This window comes from Coptis chinensis, chromosome 7 (assembly GCF_015680905.1).
Source record: "Coptis chinensis isolate HL-2020 chromosome 7, ASM1568090v1, whole genome shotgun sequence".
Classification (NCBI taxonomy): Eukaryota; Viridiplantae; Streptophyta; class Magnoliopsida; order Ranunculales; family Ranunculaceae; genus Coptis; species Coptis chinensis.
The window spans coordinates 79790127-79799645 of record NC_141462.1 but is presented as its reverse complement, the minus strand read 5'-3'; the positions used below and the strand labels follow the sequence as shown (position 1 = coordinate 79799645).

The 9519-nt window shown below is 34.8% G+C and overlaps 1 long non-coding RNA gene and 1 other non-coding gene across 2 annotated transcripts; both read right to left on the bottom strand.

The window, feature by feature from the left end:
* Positions 1-791: 791 nt before the first annotated feature.
* LOC147489181 (uncharacterized) lies at positions 792-1888 on the bottom strand. Its single transcript, XR_015202420.1, has 2 exons — positions 1567-1888; positions 792-1471 (listed from the first exon to the last, which is right to left on the bottom strand). It is a non-coding gene; the product is annotated as an uncharacterized LOC147489181 (long non-coding RNA).
* Positions 1889-3265: 1377 nt separating this feature from the next.
* TRNAK-UUU (transfer RNA lysine (anticodon UUU)) lies at positions 3266-3337 on the bottom strand. Its single transcript has one exon. It is a non-coding gene; the product is annotated as a tRNA-Lys (tRNA).
* Positions 3338-9519: the final 6182 nt, after the last annotated feature.

Here is a 9519-nt window from a genome sequence, read left to right as displayed (position 1 = left end):
CTTTAAAAGAAGTGGAACTGGAGAAGGCTACAAAGTTGGAAGAGAGGAGAATTGCAATGGAGAAGGATGAGATTACCAAGGAAGGCAAGCTAGCAATTGAGCAGGAGTTGAGGAAGTGGAGGACTGACAACAAACAACGATAGAGAGCAAGTGATGTTGGTCATAAGATGCTCAGCATTATTGTATAGAATGAATGCATATTAGAGTCCCTTGAAGCTTCAATGCTAGAGTTGGAATCTGATTTTACGGGTCACTGCACACTGTTTCTGTTTTGTTAACATTCCAGTTGAACTTGAACCATGACAGACTTGCAGTTATAAGCAGAGTCACATTTTGCATTCAAATATTTCACTTTGTAAAAGTCGACTACCCTCTGAGTCACAGCATGTAGTTTAACTGCAGACTCTGGATTTTCATGTACCTTCTTTCAGTTCTTTGGAACAGAACTGGTGGAGCTGATCATTTTCTTGTTGCTTGTCATGATTGGGTACACTTCTCGTGCCTCCTTCAGATTTAAATTTCACCATTTTTTAGTTGAGACTTCAATTTCTTGTGTAGTCTAATAAATTGTGTATTTCCCAGGCCCCGCATGAAATGGTGCGACATATGAGTAGGTGCATTAGAGCACTCTGCAATGCTGATGTTAATGAAGGCTTTGTAATTGGCAATGCTGATGTAGTTGGACAAATGAAGGTGCTATGTATCATTGTGTTGTGAGAAATTTAAATGGCTATTTATAGAAACAGAGATGAGAGCTGGAGAAATTTAATCAGAAGACCTTCTCTATTATATTGGCAAATTCGAATTTCTTGATTTAATAAAGGTCTCTTTACTACGAAATCTTGTGTCTTAACTACCACTTATTTTGTCTCTATTACACATCTTTTTCAAGACCAACTTTTAAATGGGTAAAACAAAAGCAAGGCAAATAAAGTACAATCACACTTAAGTTACATTACATGCTCAAGGTCAGTTATGACTTTCTTCCCGGTTCAAACCTTCCCATGTAAGCAGGGATGGCAATAAAGCCCTGTTTCGATAAGAACCTGTACCTACTTCTTTGGCACACATAGGTGATGAACTTATACAGAGATCAGCAAAGAGAGAGTCACATTCCGAAATAGCAATAAGGGCCCCATCGCCATCACCATCACCATCAACAGCTCAAACTCCCGAGTCATAAATACCCCATTATCTATAGACTGGATAATGGGTCTATAGATCACGTGACAATACATTGAAATCAGTCTACCCGTTCATATAGACTGGATCAACACCGGTCAGATGGGTATTCCCCAAATACCTTCTTGCATACAAAGCTGGCAGTATGCAAAGCACAACTTTCTCTGGTTCCATGCCCTCTGCCGTAGTTAGCTGCTCCTTGGCTTATCCATCCCCGACCACCCCCACCACAGGCATCAGGATAGAGCAATTCACGTTCGCGTTCCCTCACACGTGCACCGTTGAATACCTGAATCAAACATAAAAATGTCAAAAAATGAGGATGACCATAACTCAGACGACATGTGTCTGATAGGATGACCAGGGTAAGACATTAACACTTACATTCTGAAGTGCCTTGAGCGACTTGGCTTCTAAAAACCAGTCCAAAAGTGTAAGTATGCCGTCTCGAGTTGCTATCAAACCTCCCCAGGGGTGAACAGATGGATCTTGGCTGTTGTCCTCACAAACTGAAATCTTTGTAGTAACTCCAACATCACTTTCACTACTCACACTTGACATTCTTCCATTCGCCACATGCCCGCCTTCAAGTTGCTGAGACTTTCCATACATAACAATTTGTGAAAAACCTTCAAGCAGCAACCCATTACATCTAGAGCAATATAAATTCTTCCTAGCTTGCTCCAATAACGTCTGCTTATCAATCTTCAAAGCTCCTCGCCACAAGATGAGGCGGCAACTCGTTCCAGAACTACATCACAATATCAGAAAATTATAAAAGACTCAACCATTGTAAAAAAAACCACTTTGTATTATCTCTATCAAATTCACATTCTCAATTTCTTATATCCAATAAATTAAAAATTCCAATATCCAATCCAATTAATTCAATCTAAAAAACACACAACAATTAAATATAGTATACCTTCTGAAGCTGATCAAAACCAATATCATCCCGATGCTTAGACCAGATTCCATTACTAGAAATCGATCCGGTAGAGCATGTTGTCAAATAAGCATTATTATTATTACTATTAAATTAAACATTTCTTTGTGGTAAACTTGGCATCTTCTTCTGAACCTTTCTGCTGAACTTTCATCTATTAGTAGGCACATTCCTTGACTCGTAAGTTAAGAACCCATTTCCACTAATATCCTATATTAAAAAAATGGTCTGCCAGGCTATTGATTAATTATTTTGAAATAAACTCATATTGGTTTACACAATATTAACATTCCAAAACTAAAATTCTAGAAAGCATTTCTCCCTTAGGAAATTTCCACAATTGAACTACTGTAAGGAATGCTTGATCGAATCGATAAGGATTTGCCCAACCCCCTCAACTCAGATTCTTTGATCCGTCCTTGGTTATGCACCACTTACCCATAATTTTCACTTAAGAAGTTCATCTAAGGCATATATATCTAACTGAAAACTCACATAGAAAGTTTATCTAACATAGAAGTCGAGTAAAATATACAAACGATAGTCCAAAAATTTCATCGAAGAAAACTACAATCGATGCAACTACATAAAATTCTAAATTTCTTACTACGTAAGTCTCCATATAAACTTTGTATACTACATAAGCCCATACTATTAAGCTAAATTTTAAAACAATTTCAACTACAAATCAAGAGTACTCGACATTGTTATGAGTAGTAGTGTTGGCTCCTTGTGGTTCAGTTTAACTTGAACCTATGCCCATATCAAGTAGTAAATCAATGGTGGAGGCCGCAGGAAGAGGGTGATGGGAGCCTTAGAGCCCCCTTTCGACCAAAAGAGAACCTGCCAGTAAGGTTGTCTCAATGGTGTCAAATTCCTAGGAGGCCTTATAGGTCACCGGCCCAAGCGATGACACAGCTGGCTACCAAGTAGCAGGAGGAAGACTTTGTTGGGAAACCACGGGGGCATATAAGGTGGGTTTAGTGAAAGAAAAGGTCGGGACAGTGGCTGCTACCGCATTGACTTCGGAAGATTTGGATGTGTTAAGGCAAACCTTAACTTATATCATACTCAAATCCATTTTAAAGAACTATAAGGCCATTGTTTTTTTTTTGGGGTATAAACTCATGAAAGTAGCGCCTTCTGTGGGGATCGAACCCACGACCACATGGTTAAAAGCCATGCGCTCTACCACTGAGCTAAGAAGGCTTGGTGTTAAAAATGACACGATTTCGAGGTCGCAAGGAAAGCATTAATCATCCCCAAAAACTTCAAAAATTTCTCCCTTTAACAAATTAGTCACATTAGCTAACATTTCCATCAACAAATTTCAAAAAAAAAACATAAAAACAATCCATAAAATAAGCCAATTACCTGTGTAAATTTTAGTGACAACACAAAATTCTTGAGGAGTTTCAAATGAATCATGCATTTCCATTATGTTCTAGTGTTTCTGCTTCCCTGAAATCTCATGCTGCAACCTCCAAATTCTCTGGGCACATTTCCATTTCCATCAGGATCGATGTGCCCTGATCCATAATGCAACACTGTAGCTAAGTCGCCAGTACTGTCATCAACTAACTGTTTCCCATTGTGGTCTACTACATAAGACGTAGTCATCATTGCTGATTTGATTCTCGCTGGTGACCAATCTCGGTGTGTGGCTTTTAGCAATGCCGCTATGCCTGAGATATGGGGAGGCAATGACACCAAAGCATTTATTGACAATTACCATTTACCAATAATACTTACAGCTACTGTTACACCCTCAATTCCATGGGGAACAATTGAAAGCTACCAAAGGCTTCTTGGCGGTGTCTATGCACAAACCAAATCCTCAAATTGGCGAACTCGCCAAGCATATATAGTATTCCAACTTTTAACTGAGAGAATAACCTCTTAACTCAGCAATGAAGTAAGTTGAGCCCTTACTGTCCAATATCCTTCTGACTTGCAACAAATCTCCAGATGACTCCACCAAATATATCCTAATCGAATGGAATCTAGCCTTAGGGGAAGCTGCTACAAACATACTGATAGTTTGTGAGGAATTTGAAATTGATGCGAAGCTGGATTCATGACCAATAAGTTACGAAATAGAGATCTTAAGTGAAATTGATTTGAATTGAGGTATATAACCTTCGATAGAAAATGGTAACAGAGGCGTTAGTAGATGGTAAAGTTATTACCCTTGAGTAATCAAAAAATTAGCCTACTCAAAAGTATACCATATCGTGGTCCTTATGTATACTACTACATCATGACAATCTCGCAATACAGAAAAAACTTAACTGTATTGGGTACCCAGGTCGACGCACAACATAAACATAACTTGCTGGTCTTAACGTATCTAAAACTGAGTAGAATTCGAGGACTTTGGTTATCTTCGACTCTTCACTTATACAAAATTTCAACCAATCTATTTAAACAACAAAATAGATTTCACTAAACTACTATTGCCACCAATCTATCTGTTGTACCCAAATTTGAATTGTTGGTAAAAGTAATCAATATTATTAAAAAAATAAATAAATAAATTAAAAAAAAAATAAATAACAACAACAACAACAACAAACAAACAAACCAAACACCTAGATTTACAGAAAACAGAGAAATCCATTTAAACTAATCAACAAATCGAGTAGTTATACCTATAAAGGGTAGTCAGGAGGGTCTTTGGACCAATCTATTGCCCAGGCGAAGAGGAAGGTGAAGAGGACCAATCTAAGGGGGCTTGCTTGCAGGAACGGAGGGTGTCATGAAGATCAGTCTCATTCCGCAGTTAGCTTAGAGAGTGGGCAATCGGTAGACTGCAGAGAAGAAGTATATAAATAACAGGAAAGGTAAAAGCCATTTATGTATGAGGGTTTCCTAAGATGAAAGCACCGATCACTGATCTTGCGCTTTTTTATCTTTTGCTCTCCTATTTTTTCGTCAAAAGTTTTCGAAACTTCCGGTTTTTCACTCTAAATTTTAGTAATTAGTTGTATAACATGGACACTCTCTAAAGGCTCTAAAAATAGAGCCAAGAGGATTGAGCTATAATATATATCTAAGGATTCAATGACTAACAATTTTTCCCAAATATATAGAAATCTCAAGTTTATTTATTTATAGCCCCGCTCACAGAAGGACATCCGTAAAATGGACTTAACTAAAAAAGTGAAATTTCACGAAATATAATCACGAAGGGTTATAGAAAACCCCAAACCTCACTCATATTCCCTATCTTATTCTCTCTCTCATATCTTCATTTGTGACTCTCTCTCTCTCTCACCCTCCCACCACTCTTTCTCTATCTCCCTTCAGCTCTCATGTTTTCATCTTTCTATTTTTCAAAACGTCTAAATTATTTTTCCTTACGAAGTAGACAATCGAAATCAGTGTTGTCGAAATTTTCAATTCTTTTGATTTCTCAAACATCAATTTCGGTATTCTTATATTAGTTTCTAATTTCACAATTCATATGGCTAGTGGTTAATTATTATAAGTTATATAGGATTGGAATCAGAAGCTTGGTTTTGAAATTTGGGGAATGTTTAAGGGTGTCTGGATTTGCTTGGAAGGCTCTTGATGCTATTGGAACTAATTGTGCAATTCTAACCTTTTTTTTGTACCACTGGAACTTGAGAAATAGCTATTACTTTCTTATCTCGTCATCGGTTGCATTTCAAAGGTTACTGCATTTTGAAGAATACAAATTATGTTTAGTGATTTGAAACTTGATTTTGGAAGATTCATTGAATATTGGCTCTTCTTGTATTTGGAAAGGGTTATTTATTGTGAATTTTTTTGCATTGAATATTGAAGATGTAGGCAATTAACTTGACAGTGAGCTCAAATAATAAACGTGAATATCTTGTGCTATTTCTCACGTTCCAGTGATACATACAAAGTCATAATTGCAAAAGTAATTAAAGATGAGAAAAGTTAAAATGACATTGATTTATAAAGCTTTGCAAATTGCAAAATCACAATATAGATATTAAAATCTGCTCCAGACAGGTTAAACTTACAAAAAGATTAGGAAAAAAAATACACTCTTGTAGTCACAAATTCATATTCAAATACATAAAAAAAAAAAAAAGCAATAAGCACCAACTATATCTCATGTTCTTCAAGCTCAAGCAGTACATGACGGAACCAAGCATCTTGAAAAGAAACCAAACGTTCTCTTCTTAGGATAGGCAGAGTAGAGTTACTTTGTAGTACTAGATAATACAGTGGCGCCAATATGTTGAAGCAAAGGCTAATGACTTTACCAACAATCACCCAAGATACAGCACTGCATGTTTGACTCCACCAAAGCATATGCACCACCAATTTGTTTGAGAAGTAGGAAATTGAAACCAAGGTAAATTAAGTTCTACGGTCCGAGATTTGTCAAGAGCTCGAATGACAAAAGAAATTCACAACTGAAATAGAATTGTTGTAATAAAAGCCATAATTCCACAAGCCCCAAATTGAGTATGCACTAATCCAAGTAAAAATAGTACTCAAAACCAAAAATCAACCACAAAGACATGCATAGGAGACTAGAAAAATGAGAAATTTGTGTTCAATAACATAGAAAAATTGGAAATTGAGAGATGCTAATATATATTTCAGACCAATTCCACCAACAATAAATTTTCCCGCATTCAAAACTTAGAATTGGAAATTTCGACGACACCGATTTCGATTGTCTTCTTCGTAAGGAAAAATAATTTAGAAGTTTTGAAAAAGAGAAAGAGGAAAACATGAAAGCTGAAGGGAGATAGAGAAAGATCGAGTGGTAGGAGGGTGAGAGAGAGAGAGTCACGAATGAAGATATGGGAGAGAGAATAGAAGAGAGAGAATATGAACGAGGTTTGGGGTTTTCTAAAACCCTTCATGATTATATTTTGTGAAATTTTACTTTTTTAATTAAGTCCGTTTTACGGATGTCTGTCTGTGAGCGGGGCATATATATATATATATATATATATATATATATATATATATATATATATATATATAGTCATTCTCTAAAAAGTAGCTACTAAGCTAACTTAAAATAAGTACGTAGGTAAAACTTCACCTATAAAATGAATTCAACCTCAATATTTTGTGGATATGATATACTCACTGTAAAAACCATCTCCATAAAATTTCAGTTCATTTGGAAACCTACAACATTAGCAAAAAATTATTGCAAAAACTCAACATTTCTAGACCGTTAGATTTCTTTTTAAAGATGATAATAATTTTTATCTATGTTTGAAGTTTTCAAAAGAGCTGAAATTTTATGGGGATGATCTTTATGGTGAGTGCTTCACAACCACAAAAAATTAGCTTTGAATTCATTTTATAGGTGAAATTTTACTTACGTACTTATTTTAAATTAACTTAAGTAACTACTATACTTTTTAGAGAAAGAATATATATATGTGTGTGTGTGTGTGTGTGTGTGTGTGTGTGTGTGTGTGTGTGTGATCTTAGAAGTACATACTTATTTTAAAGTTAAAATAAATACGTCAGTAAAACATCACCTAGAAAATGAATTCAACTCTAATTTTTTGTGGGTATTATCTACATACCATAAAGATCATCTCCACAAAATTTGAGCCTATTTGGAAACCTCTAACCTAACTAAAAATTGTTGTCATCTTTAAAAAGAAATCTAACGGTCCAGAAAATAGTATTTTTGCAATCATCTTTTGCCTAAGTTAGAGATTTCCAAATGAGTTGAAATTTTGTAGAGATGATGTTTATGGCGAATAGATGATAGCCACAAAAAATTAGGTTTGAATTCATTTCCTAGGTGAAGTTTTACTTACGTACTTATTTTAATAAATATGTCTTTCTAAGATCCGGCCTGTATATACATAAATAACATCTCTACAAAAATTCAACTCGTTTGACAATTTTTAACATTGGCAAAAGATGATTGCAAAAACTAGACATTTCTGGACCGTTAGATATTTTTCAAAAATAGACAACAATTTTTATCTAAGTTAGAGGATATCAAACGAGTTGAATTTTTGTAGAGATCTTCTTTATGGTTAGTAGATCATATGCACAAAAAATTAGGTTTTAGATCATTTTGTAGGTGAAGTTGTGGTTGTTTTAGATTTTGTCTTTATTTAAGGTCATTTTAGGAGCCAGACTACATATATATATATACGAGCTCGCTACGTCGACATACTAAATTGACATACGCATTCCAAAAGCAGATTTACACATTGAACTAAGGGCTGATTTTTGGTAGAAATGACTTACCTACTATGGATAGTATATCCACAAAAAATCACCTCAATCGGATATGTCTAGTCTTGTCAAAAGAGTGTCAAAAAAGTGTTAAAATTCTGGACCGCCAGATAAATTTCTAATTTGAACTCAATTTTTGGTAGGGTTAGAAATATTCAAATGAGCTAATTTTTTGTGGAGATGATCTCCATGTTGTAGAGATCACATTCCCAGAAAATCAATTTTTAGTTCATTATGTAGATATGTAAGATTACGTATGTCAATTTTGTATGTCGACGTAGCGAGCTCATATATATATAGTGAAAATATCAAGTTTATGTCTCTTATAGAAATGTACAATTTCTTAATTTTGGGGATTTCAAGTTTCCATTCTACACTTTCCGTGCATAAAACGTTGCCAAACAGGATGATTCTTAATTTTTAAAAATATATTATGAATTCCATCTTAAATCACAAATTCCAAATTCCAACACACAGTCCAATTAAAAAGAACAAATTTAATAAAAATATTTTGCATGAAAGCAAATTGAGCTGTCGTCAGCTAAAGATACGAAGACTACCCATTTGGACACGTGTAAATAGTTTATGAATAGGTAGCACTTGTTCTTTGTGCTGAAGGACATATGTGCAAGTACCTTCAAAACTACATTATACTTTTTGATGTCAGTTCAGTTTAGTGTAGGAGTCGTTCCAAGTGTTCTCTCAAAATATTTTGTTTAGCTCAAGTGTTACTGTAAATTTGGAAGTGGATTTTTATTGAAGAACATGATGGTAGGCTTTAATTTGTTAACTCGTTCTGGTTTCCACTCAAGGGGTGCTGTAAACTTATTTTGTCTATTGTATTCCATAATAGAGTTAAAAGCTTCAGTGGTTTAGTCAAACTAGTGTTTTTATTTTTCGGAAAATAATAGCTGGTGCAGAATCTTGTGTTTGTTTTAACATTATTATTTTACTGATATTTTTTTAATTTTGTCAAGTAGATTAATTTAGCTATTTCTCAATCGCTTGTATTTAAGTAACTTTTACAAAATTTAAGCATGTTTTCCACTAGAATTTACTTCCAATTAGTTTTGACAAAAGTCAACGTATGATTTCTCTTTTCTTTTTTTGCGTAACGGCAAAAATCAAAATATCATAAGGTAAATTGTAAATGAGTTTATTTT